The sequence below is a fragment of the Amblyraja radiata genome, chromosome 7 (genome assembly GCF_010909765.2).
Source record: "Amblyraja radiata isolate CabotCenter1 chromosome 7, sAmbRad1.1.pri, whole genome shotgun sequence".
Taxonomy (NCBI): domain Eukaryota; kingdom Metazoa; phylum Chordata; class Chondrichthyes; order Rajiformes; family Rajidae; genus Amblyraja; species Amblyraja radiata.
This window is the reverse complement of record NC_045962.1, coordinates 48,003,703-48,021,691: the sequence shown is the minus strand read 5'-3', so window position 1 is coordinate 48,021,691 and position 17,989 is coordinate 48,003,703. Positions and strand designations below refer to the sequence as shown.

General features: G+C 41.0%; 1 protein-coding gene across 21 annotated transcripts in view; it reads left to right on the top strand.

Moving 5' to 3' along the window:
• Nucleotides 1-17,989, top strand: part of pcbp3 (poly(rC) binding protein 3) — a 187,226-nt gene that overhangs the window by 81,038 nt on the left and 88,199 nt on the right. For 17 of the 21 annotated variants that reach the window (XM_033024405.1, XM_033024396.1, XM_033024399.1 and 14 more), the window contains one exon: nucleotides 12,988-13,042. The exons of 2 other annotated variants lie outside the window; for them this stretch is intronic. The gene's annotated coding sequence lies outside the window, so the exon portion shown is untranslated. Of the gene's footprint in view, nucleotides 1-12,756; nucleotides 12,769-12,987; nucleotides 13,043-17,989 lie in introns of those variants that run through there. 2 more of the 21 variants (XM_033024398.1, XM_033024401.1) reach the window with 2 other exon arrangements.

The following is a 17,989-nucleotide window of genomic DNA, read 5'->3' as shown; positions in this document are numbered from 1 at the left end:
ATTAACAAACCAAATGTTATCAACTAAATTTAATCTTTCTAGAGGTTGTAGACAAGGATGTTCACTATCCCCACTATTATTTGCTCTTGCAATTAAACCATTAGCAGAAAGCGTTAGAACCCATCCGAAATACACGGTTACAACACTAGCGACACAAGGAATAAAGTGTCTTTATATGCAGATGATGTATTAATATATATTACAAAGTTAGAAACTAGTATTCCAAATCTATTAAATCTAATAACTCAATTTGGTCAGTTTTCAGGATATAGAATTAATTGGAATAAAAGCGAAATCATGCCAATAACAAAACTCAATTTACATACATTACAACAATCCCCTTTTAAAATAGTTAAAGATAAACTTAAATATTTAGGTATTTACGTAAATAAGACATATACTTCTTTATTTAAACTAAATTTCCCACCCTTACTGAATAAACTACACAAGAATATTCAGTATTGGAAAACACTTCCCATTTCAATGCTTGGTAGAATTAATGCTATAAAAATGATCTTCTTACCGCAACTACTGTACCTATTTCAATTAATCCCAATATATATCCCTAAATTTTTTTTTTTTTACTACATCTTTTTACAACATTTATGTAAGTCAAAGATAAATGGAGGTTTGGCCTTGCCAAATTTCTTGTTTTATTTTTGGGCAGTCCATATTAAAAACATGAATTTCTGGCTGGAAGAAATGGATCAGCAACCAGATTGGTTAAGGATGGAAAAGGAAGACTGTTTACCTTTTGAAATTGGTTCGATTATATTTGCTCCCACAAAACTGCACAAAAAAACCTATAGGGAAAACCCTATAATACATAGTGGAATACGAATTTGGAAACAATTAAAAAAAGCTTTAAAATTGAATAATATACCACTATGTCTTCCCATTGTAAACAATCCTTTATTCAAGCCATCCATATTGGATAAGGGTTTCACACAATGGTAAAATTACGGAATTAAAAAGATTGGACATCTTTATAAGAAAGGCATTTTTCTTTCATTTCAAGAGTTACAACAGAATTATGGACTGCACTCAAATAATTTCTTCAGATATCTACAAATTAGAGATTATGTTAAATCTAATACACAAGAACCAGAAATTCTTGATGATTGTTTGAATAAGCATCCTAACACTGAAAAATTAATAGCTTATATTTATAACACCCTCTTAAACAACGAGGTACCACCGATGGAATTATATAGATACACATGGGGAAATGAATTAGGTCAACCTATAACAAAAGATATTTGGGACGAAAGTTTACAACATACACATCAATGCTCGTTAATTGTCAGACATGCTTTAATACAATTTAAAGTCTTACACAAAAAAACTCCAAAAAAAAACCTAAATAGAATCTTCCCACATATTTCTCCTATTTGTGATAAATGTCTGCACCTAGAGGCCAATTTAACACATAATTTTGCAAATTGTACAAAAATTAAAAATTTCTGGACCGATATTTTTGGAATAATTTCTGAAGTTGTTAATACTAAATTGGATCCAGACTCAAAATTAATAATACTTGGAATATCAGAACAAAATTTAACACTCACAACAAGCCAAAGAAACTTCCTCGTCTACAGTATAATAACTGGGAAAAAATTAATATTAAAATTTTGGAAAGGCTCTATAACCCCCACAATTAAAATGTGGATTGTGGAAATGTCGGAGAGCCTACATCTAGAAAGAATTAGACTTGTCTTAATGGACAAACAAGAACTTTTTGTTAAAATATGGGCTCCATTCATTAACTATTTGAAGGGATAGATTGGCCCGGCACGAAAACCCAACTGAAGCTTGCTCAGGATTAGATGAAAAGTTATACTTTATAATCTACGAACTTATCTCCAATGACGTATTATATGTAATTAATTCCACCTTTTCTCTTTTTTGATATTTGTAAAAAAAAATTCTCTTTCTCTTTCTATCTACATAAAAAAACACTAGAAGCAGAATTAATCGACAATTGAAAATTTTAATAATGTATGATTGATGTATATGTAAAGTTTTTTTTACTATAATATGTAACTATACTTTACCATAATATGCTTGCTTCTAATAAAAATATTTTTAAAAAAAAAAGATTGGCTCAGTTTCTTAGTTTTGATGACCAATTTATGTCCACATTTTTTTTATTGATTTAAAAAAGTCAGAAAATATATCATAAACGGTCGTTTTTGAAAAGCATTAGAGGTTAGGAGCCTCCGTGATTTAACTTACGGAAGTACTGACCCCGATAACGGTCGTTGTGACAATGGACACCAAGCACAACGACCGTTACGGGATCATTGCAAGGCGGAATACTAGACATGTTACTTTTTTCTCTCCTGGTATTGAAGAAGATATTTCCCTAGATCATTATCAAAACGTATATAAACAGGCATATGAAGTTTATGAATTAAATATTTATGACTAAATGTGTCAGCGTTTTTATGTCACATTTTGCTGTCCAAAATGGCGGTAAAACAATGAAAATTTATCTCGTGAAAAAGTTTTTGACTTTCGGTCGAAGTTATCTAATTTATAATGTTTCACATGTGTAGATTTTTTTTAAGAACGGTGTATTGGTGTAAAAAAATGAATACTAATTTTGAGTATTGTATAAAGACACATATATGGATATAGATGTAGAGGAAGGTGCGTATGCAAAGATAATTGCAAGATAAATTGTGTTCAAAGGATATTTCTCCCTTTGGCTCATTCAGTTTGTATTTGTTCCAGACAAAACATGTCCACAGAATTAATGCATCAGCGTTTGGTTCTTTCTGGTGGTTGTTAGCTGTTACTACTTGGAGGTGGGTTTATGATCTTTGGGGAGGATGGGGGGATGATAGTTATCCCCATGTCAAATTAGAAACCGATTTCTACTGCCTTAACTAGATTTTCATCAACAAGAACTAATTGGATGAAAATTAAATGATTGTTTAAAACTAGATTTAAAAATCTTAAATTCCAACAAAACTGAAGAATGGACACTTCATAGGAAGAGGGAAACAATGATAATTTGAAACTAGATAACTAATAAAGTTCATACATGTTATAAATTCTATATTGACATTAAATGGGTAATTGATCAAGATTAGCTGCAAGATTAGAGGACTGTCAGCTGAAATGGCCGAACTCTGCACAATATCTCAGGACATCACAGAGCATTCCTTATGCCTGATTTCCTTTATATAATTGCATCCAAATTTCTGATGTAAATTGTTTTTTGTTTTTTTGTTTTTTTAAATCACTGAAGAGAATTCAAACATGTTAAGAGGAACGTCCTATATCTCATTTCTCTCAGATGAAATGTCCACTCATGTCAAAGACACTGCTGTACATTTATTAAGTACAAATTATGGTAGATAACATGATGTTGGCTGTTTACATTGTTTAGTGGACCTATTCGATGTTTTTTTCATACATTGGTTTGATAGTCATGGGCATCAGCAGTGCTACACACACATGATGAATGCACAATAAACCAATCGATGCAAATTTTAATGTTGCCTGAAGGCAATTTATTCAGAAGGTTTGGAAAAGAGTTAACCAATTAAAATTCTTCAACAAAGACACGGGGAGGGGAAATCTGACTTCTGTTATCTATGACCCCATTAAACAAGTACTAGTTTATTTTTGATACTGCATTTTAACTTGAGCTAATATTTTATACATAGCTCTAAGGCAGAGTACTATATGAATCTCTATATACTGGGAACAAATAAACAAAAAACCTCTTGGATAAAAGCCATTTTAAAAAATAAATAAAAAATGTATATTGAACATATTGGATGTGTGTGTGGTTGTTTGTGTATAATCACATCTTCGCAAAAAAATGATGTAATGATAATTTTTTTAACAAATTTTGACATTTTCCCCGTGGAGTCCACATAAGCCTTATCTGAAAATGTCATGCTTTATTTCTAGAGTTATTACTGAAAATGTTCAAAAATCTGACACAACTGAATTAAAAAACAACTGTCTTTCGCTGATGACGTCACAATGGGTCTGCGTGCCGTTCTTCTACGCGCTGCTAGTGACGTCACCCCCCCCACCCCCCACCCCTTCCTCCCGTTATTCAAAAGACGCAGCTGTAGATGAAGTCGGGCCGTCGACTGAATACCAAAGATCATAGCTGAAGACTGGCGGCCGAACACGGTACTTTGGTTGAAACTCGCCTGCCCGCGGATCGGCTCGGGTCCGGTCCTCGTCTCGGGTCTGGTCCTCGGCTCTGGTCCTCCCTCTCTGCCCCCCCCCCCCTCCCTCTCTGCCCCCCTCCCTCTCTAGGGAGTGGTGAGTATTGGGACCTGTGGGTTAGTAATTAAGTAGTACCCCCCCTCTCTCTGCCCCGCCGTCTGCCCCCTGCCTCTTTTGCTGCCCTCTGCCCTCTCTGTCTCTGCCCTCTCTGTCTCTGCCCTCTCTGTCTCTGTCCTCTCTGTCTCTGCCCTCTCTGTCTCTGCCCTCTCTGTCTCTGCCCCCTCTGTCTCTGCCCTCTGCTGTCTCTGCCCCCTGCCCTCTCTCTGTCTACCCCCATCCCTCTCCCTCTAGCCGCGCCTGCGAGTTGGGGGCTATGTTTGATTGGATTGGGTGGGGGATGGGGTAAAAGGAGCGAATGAATAATAATATAATATTAAGGGGGTTGGTTACTGTGTGTGTGGGGGGGGGGTTAGTTTGTGTGGGGGTGGTTAGTGTGTGTGTGACGCCGCAGGCCGCCCCATCTCCCCCCCGCAACTGCGCGTTGAGGGGACGGGACCCAACAGGTCCCACCTGGTCTAGTATATAGAACCCTCATCTTGTGTGCGTGCGTGTTTGTTTGCGTGCTTGTGTGTGTGGGATTCATGACTGGAATTAAGCCAAAACGGTACACAATAGCGCTACAATTTTTGGACCACCTTACTCACCATTGTCCTGTGGTGTGTTGTATCAAGTTTCATTCAGATTTATGTTATATTCTGCAAGTTATTCACATTTTAACTTTACATGACCCCACTTTGAGAACAATAACTTCAAATGCAGTGGCAGTTAGCAGCTATGACGTCACAATGGGATCTCATTTACATGGGGGGGGGGGGGGGGGGAGCGGTGAGAGGTTTCATTTACAAAAAAAGTCCAGAATTTTCCTTGGGGGTTGGGCGTAATTGGGGGAGGTGAGCGCCGAAGCCCCTCCCTTTCTCCCGCCCCTCCCCCCTACCCACATGCGGGGACGATTGATTTCCCCCTTGGAGCGCCGACGCCACCCCAATGTGAGGTTTCATTTTTAAAAAATGGACGTTTTCATTGTAGGGTGGGATGGGGGTGGAGGTGCGAACTAACCACCACCCCCCCCCCTCCCCCCCCCCAACGTGGGGATGATTGATTGGCTCCGGGAAGCGCCAATGCCGCCCCTAACATGGGGTTGATTAAATGGCTCTGGGGAGCGCTGGTGCCACCCCCAACGTGGAATCCATTGATTGGCTCTGGGGAGCGCCGGCTGAGGGTAGGGGAAAGGAGAGGGGAGGGAGGTGAGGAGAGGAGAAATGTTATTTAAACATTTTCTTCATTGGGGGAGTGAGATAGGGGAGAGGTGAGGAGTGGTGGTGCAGGGAGATAGATGTAGAGGTGGGAGTTATGGAGGGAGGGAGTGACTGAGGGTAGGGGAGAGGTGAGGGAGTGGAGGAGGAGAGGGGAGAGAAGAGGGAGGGGGAAATGGAGGAGCATAGGGGTAGGAAGAGGGATGTCGAGGCGCACTTGGGGAGGGTTGCCGTGACAACGGGGATCTCTGGCGTCACAACGGGAACCCGTCAGCCATGCCTGCGCAGTTGGGGGCTATGGGTGAGTGGTGGAATATTGCGCGTGCGTTTGTGTGTGAGAAAAGAGGGGGAGGGAGTGGTGGGGGAGGCAGGGGAAGTCCAATTAGATTCTTATTTCTGGCAGCTAGTGCAATTGCACTTTTTAAAAAGTTTATAAGAGGTAGGCTGAAGAGGAGGGGAAGGAGTGCTGGGGGATATGGGGAAATGAGCCGCCCCTGCGCATTTGAGGGCCATGGGTGAGTGGTGACATTTTGTGTTGGGGGAACAGGTTAGTGGTGGAATCTTGCTTTGGGGGAACAGGTTGCGTTGAGAGACCAGGCCTCCCATGTGACAGGGACCCAACGGGTCCCACTTGGTCTAGTTTCTTACTAAAAGATATCTGCTAGAAATCTAGAGCTGGACATGGGGAATTTTCAAATTTTTGATAGCGCCAAATGTATACAGAAGTACAAATGGATATCGACGAAAAGGAATTGAAGCCAATGAGTTGAGGTCTTGGACCATATCTGAATTTTCAAAGAGGATATTTTAAATCCTCTTGGTGTTTTTAAAGTACATTTGGTGTTTTTAAAGCACATTTAAGATAGATAAATCCCCATTGCCTGACCAAGTACACACTCAGACATTGTGGAAATCTAGATGAAGTTGTGGAGTCCCTTACATCTTTAACTAAAGGTGAAGATGTGGAAGACTCCAGGGCGGCTCATGTTGAATCGCTATTTGAGAAGGGGAAGCCACGAAATTACAGGCTGGTGAGCCTAACATCAGTGGTTGGTAAGTTTCTGGAAGGGATTCTGAGGGACAGGATGTACCCACATTTGGATAGACAAGGACTGATTAGGGATAGTCGGCAGAGATTTGTGTATAAGAAGTCATGTCTCAAACCTGTTCGTTTTTTGAAACGGTACAAAAAAGGATTGATGAGGGCAGGGTGGACTTCAGCAAGTCCTTTGACAAGGTCCCACATTGTACGATGGAAGGTTATCACGTGATCAACAGAGCAGGCTAATGGGATACGAAATTGGCTTGATGATTGGTAGCAGAGGGTGATGTAGGAAGGTTGTTTTGGGATAGAAGGCCTGCGAGTAGTGTGCCACAAGGTTTGGTGCTGAGCCTATTATTCATCATTCATTAAAGTATTTGTATGAGAAAGTATAGGCATGCAGGTTGACATCAAAATAGGAGGCATTGACGGTGAAGAAATCAAAAAATTATCAAAACTTACCATGCTATGTTGATCAACTAGGTAAGTGGTCCGAGGCACAGCAAATGGCATTCATTTCAAATCGGCGTGAGGTGTTGTATTTTGGAAGTCAAATCTGGGTAGGAGTTTCACAGTTAATTGTTGGGCCCAGGGGACTGGAGAACCATGGAGTACAAGTATGTAGTTCCCTGAAAGTGGTATTATAGTGTGGTGAAGAAGGTATTTGGTGTGCTGGCCTTCTAAATCAGGGCCTTGAGTACAGGAGGTGGTACATTATGTTGCAGTTGTATAGACATTTGAGGCTGTACTTGGAGTGTTGTGTATATTTGGTTCCCCTACTATAGGAAAGATGTCATAAAAATGGTAAGGTTAGAAAGAAGACTTGTGCGAATGTTCCAAAAACTCGAGGGATTGAATTGCAGGGAAACATAGAAACATAGAAATTAGGTGCAGGAGTAGGCCATTCGGCCCTTCGAGCCTGCACCGCCATTCAATATGATCATGGCTGATCATCCAACTCAGTATCCCGTACCTGCCTTCTCTCCATACCCTCTGATCCCCTTAGCCACAAGGGCCACATCTAACTCCCTCTTAAATATAGCCAATGAACTGGCTTCGACTACCCTCTGTGGCAGAGAGTTCCAGAGATTCACCACTCTCTGTGTGAAAAAAGTTCTTCTCATCTCGGTTTTAAAGGATTTCCCCCTTATCCTTAAGCTGTGACCCCTTGTCCTGGACTTCCCCAACATCGGGAGCAATCTTCCTGCATCTAGCCTGTCCAACCCCTTAAGAATTTTGTAAGTTTCTATAAGATCCCCTCTCAATCTCCTAAATTCTAGAGAGTATAAACCAAGTCTATCCAGTCTTTCTTCATAAGACAGTCCTGACATCCCAGGAATCAGTCTGGTGAACCTTCTCTGCACTCCCTCTATGGCAATAATGTCCTTCCTCAGATTTGGAGACCAAAACTGTACGCAATACTCCAGGTGTGGTCTCACCAAGACCCTGTACAACTGCAGTAGAACCTCCCTGCTCCTATACTCAAATCCTTTTGCTATGAAAGCTAACATACCATTCGCTTTCTTCACTGCCTGCTGCACCTGCATGCCCACTTTCAATGACTGGTGTACCATGACACCCAGGTCTCGCTGCATCTCCCCTTTTCCTAGTCGGCCACCATTTAGATACAGTCTGCTTTCCTGTTTTTGCTACCAAAATGGATAACCTCACATTTATCCACATTATACTGCATCTGCCAAACATTTGCCCACTCGCCCAGCCTATCCAAGTCACCATGCAGTCTCCTAGCATCCTCCTCACAGCTAACACTGCCCCCCAGCTTAGTGTCATCCGCAAACTTGGAGATATTGCCTTCAATTCCCTCATCCAGATCATTAATATATATTGTAAATAGCTGGGGTCCCAGCACTGAGCCTTGCGGTACCCCACTAGTCACTGCCTGCCATTGTGAAAAGGACCCGTTTACTCCTACTCTTTGCTTCCTGTTTGCCAGCCAGTTCTCTATCCACATCAATACTGAACCCCCAATGCCGTGTGCTTTAAGTTTGTATACTAATCTCTTATGTGGGACCTTGTCGAAAGCCTTCTGGAAGTCCAGATACACCACATCCACTGGTTCTCCCCTATCCACGCTACTAGTTACATCCTCGAAAAATTCTATAAGATTCGTCAGACATGATTTACCTTTTGTAAATCCATGCTGACTTTGTCCAATGATTTCACCACTTTCCAAATGTGCTGCTATCCCATCTTTAATAACTGACTCCATCAGTTACCCCACTACCGATGTTAGACTAACTGGTCTGTAGTTCCCCGTTTTCTCTCTCCCTCCCTTCTTAAAAAGTGGGGTTACGTTTGCTACCCGCCAATCCTCAGGAACTACTCCAGAATCTAAAGAGTTTTGAAAGATTATTACTAATGCATCCACTATTTCTGGAGCTACTTCCTTAAGTACTCTGGGATGCAGCCTATCTGGCCCTGGGGATTTATCGGCCTTTAATCCATTCAATTTACCCAACACCACTTCCCGGCTAACCTGGATTTCACTCAATTCCTCCAACTCCTTTGACCCGCGGTCCCCTGCTATTTCCGGCAGATTATTTATGTCTTCCTTAGTGAAGACGGAACCAAAGTAGTTATTCAATTGGTCCGCCATATCCTTGTTCCCCATGATCAACTCACCTGTTTCTGACTGCAAGGGACCTACATTTGTTTTAACTAATCTCTTTCTTTTCACATATCTATAAAAACTTTTGCAGTCAGTTTTTATGTTCCCTGCCAGTTTTCTTTCATAATCTATTTTTCCTTTCCTAATTAAGCCCTTTGTCCTCCTCTGCTGGTCTCTGAATTTCTCCCAGTCCTCCGGTATGCTGCTTTTTCTGGCTAATTTGTACGCATCATCCTTCGCTTGGATACTATCCCTGATTTCCCTTGTTATCCACGGATGCACTACCTTCCCTGATTTATTCTTTTGCCAAACTGGGATGAACAATTTTTGTAGTTCATCCATGCAGTCTTTAAATGTCTTCCATTGCATATCCACCGTCAACCCTTTTAGAATTAATTGCCAGTCAATCTTGGCCAATTCACGTCTCATACCCTCAAAGTTACCTTTCTTTAAGTTCAGAACCATTGTTTCTGAATTAACAATGTCACTCTCCATCCTAATGAAGAACTCAACCATATTATGGTCACTCTTGCCCAAGGGGGCACGTACAACAAGACTGCTAACTAACCCTTCCTCATTACTCAATACCCAGTCTTAAATAGCCTGCTCTCTCGTTGGTTCCTCTACATGTTGATTTAGATAACTATCCCGCATACATTCCAAAAAATCCTCTTCCTCAGCACCCCTGCCAATTTGATTCACCCAATCTATATGTAGATTGAAGTCACCCATTATAACGGTTTTGCCTTTGTCGCACGCATTTCTAATTTCCTGTTTGATACCATCTCCAACTTCACTACTACTGTTAGGTGGCCTGTACACAACACCCACCAGCGTTTTCTGCCCCTTAGTGTTTCGCAGCTCTACCCATACCGATTCCACATCCTCCAAACTAATGTCCTTCCTTTCCATTGCGTTAATCTCCTCTCTAATCAGCAACGCTACCCCACCTCCTTTTCCTTTCTCTCTATCCCTCCTGAATATTGAATATCCCTGGATGTTCAGCTCCCAGCCTTGGTCACCCTGGAGCCATGTCTCCGTGATCCCAACTATATCATAGTCATTAATAGCTATCTGCACATTCAACTCATCCACCTTATTACGAATGCTGCTTGCATTGAGACACAAAGCCTTCAGGCTTGTTTTTACAACACTCTTACCCCTTATACAATTATGTTGAAAAGTGGTCCTTTTTGATTTTTGCCCTGGATTTTCCGGCCTGCCATTTTACTTTTCACCTTGCTACCTATGGCTTCTACCCTCATTTTACACCCCTCTGTCTCTACGCTCACACATTTAAGAAACCCTTTCCCTTTAACTCCATCCTCCACTATCCCATTTGACACCCCACCCCCCTTATTCAGTTTAAAACCACCCGTGTAGCAGTGGCAAACCTGCCTGCCAGAATGCTGGTCCCACAACTGTTAAGATGCAATCCGTCCCTTTTGTACAGTTCCCCCTTACCCCAAAACAGATCCCAGTGATCTAAGAATCTAAATCCCTGCCCCGTGCACCAGTTCCTCAGCCACATGTTCAGGTCCTGTATCTCCCTGTTCCTGCTCTCGCCAGCACGAGGAACTGGAAGCAAACCGGAGATAACAACCCTGGAGGTCCTGCTTTTCAGCATTTTTCCGAGCTCTCTAAAGTCACGCTGCAGAATATTCATCCCCTTCTTTCCGACATCGTTTGTGCCGACATGCACTATCACTTCCGGATGTTCACCTTCGCCCTTGAGGATTTTCTGCACTCTGTCCGTGACATCCTGGATCCTGGCACCAGGAAGGCAGCACACCATCCTCGCATCCCGTCTGTTGCCGCAGAAACCCCTGTCCGTACCTCTCACAATGGAGTCTCCCACTACAATGGCGTTGCCTGCCTTAGGCCTTTTTGGTTTTGGCTCAACAGCCCTATTCGCATCACAAGCCAGTCCGCCACCCAGTGTAAACACCTCTTCTGTCCCGACAGCTTCTAAGTGGGTGAACCTGTTCACAAGAGGTACAACACCCGGGGACGTTGGCATTCCATGCTTCCCTCCCGTTCTCACTGTCTCCCACTTTCTCTCTTCCAGTAAGAGGTTGGGCAGGCTAGGATTCCCATTTCTAGGCCCATCGTGGATAGTGGTATGCCCTTATAGTGGTGTATAAAATCATGAGGGCTGTAGATAAGGTGAATGCATAGTTTTTTTAAAGCATGGAAGCTGAATTTAAAAACTGGAAGGCATGGTTTGAGGCAAGAGGGATTTGAAAGGGGCCTGAGGGGCAATTCTTTCACCGAGTAGTATGTAGATAGAATGAGGGGCCAGAGTAAGTGGTTGGGGCTGGTATAATAACATTAAAGAGATTTCAACAGGTACATCCAAAGGAAAGGTTGAGGGGGATATGGGTCAAGTAATTAGCTTAGATTGGCATTACATGTGCTTAGTGGAGGCTAATGATTTTTTTTCATGATGGAGGGTGGCAAACATTTTTTTGGGGAGTTGGTGTTGGCTGGAGAGTATATCATCACGAGGACAATATGCAGACTATGAAGATACAGACAAAATGCTGGAGTAAATCAGCGGGACAGGCAGCATCTCTGGATAGAAGGAATGGCTGATGATTTGGGTTGAAACCTTTCTTTAGATTGATGGAGTAATACTGGGACTTTTCAATATCCTCTTTGAATTCCACAAAACCGCATGACTGCAGGTCAAACCTTAGGCAAAGTCTCCTGCTGAATATTCCCCCCTCACTTACATAATGAATCCAGGCAATGTTGAGCATCATCTGGACAGTGTGCTGAGACTCAACAGCATACACTGTCTTCTAGTTCAGAGTTTTCAAAATAAACCTCTTTCTTTCTGATTTTTCCGATGTTCATGTGTTAGAAATCTGTTGTGTTTCTGTATTTAGAAATGGCTACAGTTAAAATCTATTTTGAGACTTGAGGTAAAATATTCTGTTTTGAAAGCAGTTCCTGTGTACGATTTTAAAAGGTCATGGAGCCAACTTTCACAATAACAGGGCCTTGAGCCCACCCCATTTATGCTAACCATCAGCTAATAAAGATGTAATAATCTTAAGATTGTTAATGTTTCTTGCAAGCTATTTTTTACATCAAATGAAAATAATTAGAAAATTAAAACTACAACTATACTTTGCTTTACTTGTTTGTGTAACCTTGCTCATTAGAAAATATAATTCTGAGCACCAGGTAATCTGAGATATCATGACTCTTTTGTTACTATCCATCATCCATTGTTTATTTCCTGCACTGTATTTGCCACTTTTAGCTTGTAGCTTTTCAGTTAATACTGTGATCAGCAGCTGTTAACGTGATGTGCTGCTGTTCTCCTCACTGAAATGAGATGCAAAGGAAGACTGCTTCTCAGTTTCTGAGAGGACAAAAAATACAGTATCTCAGCAGGTCAGGCTTTTCGGCAGAACATGGATTGGTAATGTTTAAGGTCTCAGTTACTCTGTTTCTGTGTGAATATTGATTGGGGACCTAATTTTTGTGATGAGAAATGTGGACATAAATTTGAATTATGTTTTAAAATTTTAAAGATTAGGCTAAATGAGCAACAGCGAAATGTTGACCTGGAACTGGTATGCTAAAAAAATAGTACGGCAGTGGTGCCTCACAATTCCACCTACATGGAATTTTTTGCTTGCACAAAGTGAAAACTAATCTTTTGGCCATAAGGGTGGATAACTACCGCATGCTTGCTTACTCTATCGGTCTTAATTGAATGTATGAGGACAGTGTACAATTAATCGTAGTTTAGTTGGTACCGCATTTAAACTTTTTTCCCTTTTCTCTTCAAGGTTTAGTTGATTCTCAATACTGCCAGAAATTGACCATTTCCTCGATAACCTTAAGGTAAGAAATAGTCAAAATCAAGCATGATTTGTTTTATTTATGCTCATTGCAAAACCAAGCATGTCACCTGGATTTAAACTTAATCAAGACTTTAAAAATATGTACTTGGATGCCATAGATGGATCTTTCCAAGGAAGAACATGTTTTAGATGTGGTGTGATAACCTGAGAAGGTGGGGCAGGGAGAAGAGAATGTTGGTGAAAACTAAGATATTATCTAACATTTTAATTGAACTCAAAATGTAACTCATTTGGCGGTTTTTAAGACTAGAAATGTCCAGGTGTAAGCTGGTAAAGTTTTGACCATTTGCAGATGTTTACTATTGGATAAATGAGAGATTAAATCAAAAGGTCAAAAATATGTTGTTGCAATCTTTTTCAGGACACCAAACCCCTACAAGGGTCAACATTTCAGTCATAGTTGGTTTGCAACTTGTTCAAATCAATTTGATTCTCTAGAATTCTCTCCCTTCACCCTCTATGCAGCCTCTGCTTTGGGTATTGACAACCAATGGATTTCATATTTGTCTATCTCTGATACCTACTGATAACTGTTTTGTTCTAATCTAGAAGTGGAGCAGGCAGATGAAGAACTTGAATTTTGTACTTCACCCAACAGTTTAAAAAAAATTGCTTGTGGCTTAAGGGGGGGGGGAAGCAAAGAACAACATTTTTTTTTAACCACTGCTCTTTTCAGATCTGACCTATATTAATGTAATTAAATAAATAATACACCATATTTTGGCTATTAGCTACCAGCAACTTTGTTTGCTATCTTTAATCCAATTTTTAGTTTAAATAACCAAAACGATATCTACAAAATATTTATAGATCTAATACTGACATTGAGAAGTTTTGAATTGTTTCAGCATGTATTGCTTTTCCAGCTGTTGACAAAAATAGCTGTAAGTAAAATAAAGGATTTGCAACAAAACTGCTTTTAAAACTAAAGTGGTTGATTCTGGTCCATCATTTATGATCAGTTGCTTGTTTTAAAACAAAACTCACTACAGTTATGCAGAAAAGTTTGTTCAAGAAACTCAGCTTTCGAATAGTACTGTAGTACATTGATTTTCTCAGTTAATACACAATACACTTTAATGATTGCTGGGTAGCAATGCTTCAGTCAAAAATTGGGCATGTTACCCATGCACCACATTTCTCAATTTAGACCATTTGTGTGCATCAGAAATTGTTGAACGTTTAATTCCATTACTATTTTGTTTTAAGAAAGTTTTAAGAAGCTCTGAAATTGCTATGACAGAAAAACATAATGAAAGAAGTATGGTCATATAGCACTTTCCATAACATTGTGTCCTGAAGTACACTATAGCTGTGAGTATATTTGAGGTGTAGTCACTGTTATAAAGTGTACTGAGGAGTGACTGTGAGGTAAGAAACATCTATTGTACTGTTTCGATTGTATTTCATACCATTGTGATCTTCATGCTCTTCATGACCATTATGCATGATGTAATATTTATCTGTAGTTTACCATTAATGAAATATTCTGCATGTAGGCAATCTCATTGAGTAAAAAATGAATGCTCAAAATGAGATGTTGAAAATGTTTTTCATTCCCTGGAACATTAACCTTACATTTTACTTGTAAAAATGATGGTGACAATGGGATACGATTTGAATTGGATTAGTCTGCAATGACATAACAATGACAATAACATTTTTGGGTGGGGAATTTTCAATGCATTAAAGCTGAAAACAAGCATTTACACCTTGTCAAGAATGGTTAATCTCTGCTGTACTTACCAGGTCAGGTTGCATCTGTAGAGGGAAATGGAAATTCACAATTTTGGGTCAAAACCGTTCCTCTGGACCCGTTTGACTTCATTTCCCTCCACAGATGCTGCCTAATTAGCTGAATTCCCCTGCGGTTTTTTGCTCCACATTCCAGCTTCTAGTGTCTTTTGTGTTTTCGTTAAGAGTTTGTACTGAGATTTTCAGGACCTTGGACAATCGAATTGCATCCAATGATGGAACTTCTAAAATATAGTTGTGGTTATGATGTACATAATGTGACAATCAGCTCCCAAACAACGATACAGTAATGACCAACCATTCTGTTGTATAAGATTCAGGGAGTACATCAAAGGGACCACTTTGGAAAAAATATCCAGCTGTTGTAACATTGGAGTTGGGGTGTAGCCAACACTACTTTCTTGGTATCACACTGGGATGCCAATATAAATGCTTTTCAGAGCCAGAGACATGGGTTTGATGACTATGGGTGCTATCTATAGGGAATTTATACGTTCTCCCTGTACGGTTTTCTTCGGGTGCTCTGGTTTTCTCTCAAGTTCCAAAGACGTGCAGGTTTGTTGGTTAATTGGCTTCTATAAAATTGCGCCCAGTGTGTAGGATGCGGGTGATCATTGGTTGGCGTGGACTCGGTGGGCCCAAGTGTATGTTTCCATGCTGTATCTCTAAACTAAATGGAAGGAAGAAATTGCTAAATATCAACTTGAAGAGCAAATTGAGGTTTGAAATAAGAAACCATTTCCTCCTAAGATAACAGTTTACATAGCAGAAACAAAACCCAGTTTAATACTTAGTACCAAGTCTTCCTACTTGGCATATTAGCCTTCAGGCTAGTAAGATGATTATTGATCATCTGAAACCATTGCATTCAACTATTCCAATCTTGTATTTCATTGTTCAGATTTTTCTCTCTCTCCTTTTCTGGTAATTCAGATTTCTTTTTTCATTAGCTCCTATTTATACCTAACCTGGATCCCTTTTTTGTTGTTCACTAGTTTTATTAGGTTATTTCAACCAGTATCACCACCACTCGTGCCACTAAATCTTTCCAAATCTTTATTTCATTTTGTTCTCTTCAATCTACTGCTTAACCTATGAACTTGAAACTTCCCATTTCCAAGTTTTACCGTATGGAAAGAAAAGTCATTGACTTGAAACATTGACTCTGTTTCTCTCTCCGCAGATGCTTCCTGTCCTGTCTATTTTCAACATTTTCTGTTTAATGGTAAATGCGACGATAATATCTGCTTAATATATTGTTGCCGTATAATGAATCTGACAATTTTTGAAAAGTATGTTAGTGGTGAAAAGTTACCAGTGCTTTCCATAAATTTTTTGAATTGTGTAATAATTATTTTGAGGATAAAGATTTACAAGTTGCTAGCCTGATCACAGGGAAAATAGTTTAATAAAACTTTTCCTTCCAATGTTAATTTTTGAAATGGTGAAAAGTTAAATCTAATCTTGGAGATTGGTCATTGCATACAATTTACTTCTAGAAAACGTTTTGTTGTTACAGGCATATTCAACAGAATTTTAACATGGCTAGCTTCTAAACATTGTTGTGGTTGCTATTTCTATCATTCACTAGCAAGTACGATAACATAAAACTAGTGTGAACAGGTGACAATGCTCGGTATGGACTCAATGGGCCGAAGGGTTTGATTCCTTGCTATATCTCGAAACTAACAAACTGAACAACAGCTCTTAAAGATAGCGGAGTCAGGGGATTTGGTGAGAAGGCAGGAACGGGGTACTGATTGTGGATGATCAGCCATGATCACAGTGAATGGCGGTGCTGGCTCGAAGGGCCGAATGGCCTACTCCTGCACTATTGTCATGGGCAGAAATCCCGGGGGGGACGGGGGACATGTCCCCTCCATGTCCCCTCCAATCTCCCCCCCCCATGTTTCGTAATACGGATTTTGAAATTCGGGGGGAAAAAATCTATTAAAAATATCCGCTTTCCGTGAGACAGTGGGGGCAGGACTGATAATCGAGGGCGCCGATTGGACGAGAGAGACGTCGGTTAGCAGGCAGGAGGGGCGGAACATGATGATTCAGCGTGATGATTGGAGAAGGGAGGTGTCGGTCAGAGGTAGAAGTAGGGGGGTGGGACTGAGGATAGAGTGCGGTGATTGGAGGAGGGAGATGTCTTGGTAGAGCAAAGATCATAGAGCGGAGCTTGAATTGGCCCATTTGCGGGGCCTTTCATCGCCCGGCGCAGCTTAAAATCGGCCGCGGGATCTACCATCGCCCCGCGGTCAAATTACTGCGTCGAGGCGATCGAGGCTCCCAATGTTGAAACCCCCGCCGTACGATGGAAGATCCCGCGGACGGTTTTAAGCCTTGCCGGGCGATGGAAGGTCCCGCGAACGGACCGATTCAAGCCCCACGATTCGGGGCGGACGAAGCTGCTGTTGCTGGAGTTCGGAGTCGGTCACCAACCAGGTCAGCTCCCAATGTTATCGTCCACAGGGCCCACGGCCGAAGCCTCACGCGCGTGTGTTTGTGCGCGTGCGGCCACCAAGTAATTGTCCCCCCCCCCATGTTTTGATAGCGATTTCCGCCCCTGGTCTATTGTCTATGTGTGTGTGTGTGTGTATTCAATTTATTGTCATTATCTCATAAGAGACAACAAAATGGATTTTCCTTAGTCATGTAACATAAAAATAAATAATAAATAAAAAATTTAAAACATTAAAAAAAAGCACAAACACAGAAGTCCACGACACAACATAACCTCACAGTGGCACCAAAGTTAAGGAAGGTACCATAGTCCAGCCAGCCTCCCCGCCGATCTTCCCAGATGTTCACCTGTGGTCGGGGCCTCCCGAGCACCCGCAGTCGCCGTCACGGGCGGTTGGGCAAGGCTATTGTAGGCAAGCTGGGGAAAAAAACACACTATATTTAGTCAAAGGTACCAGCAGATGGTTTTGGATGGAAAAGCAGACATAGATCACTTCAGGAGTAAAATGGGTTTTACTGACATTTAACTGTTTATTTTTTAGTGGGCCACAGTGCAACTGATAAAGTTGGTCTGGTGCATAAGGAAATGTAAGATGGCATTTGCATGACCTAAAATTGGCTAAATCACTGTTCATACCTATGGGTTGTAATTTATTCGTGGAATATGAGGTGCAGTTCCTCCAGTTTGTGTATGTCCTCACTT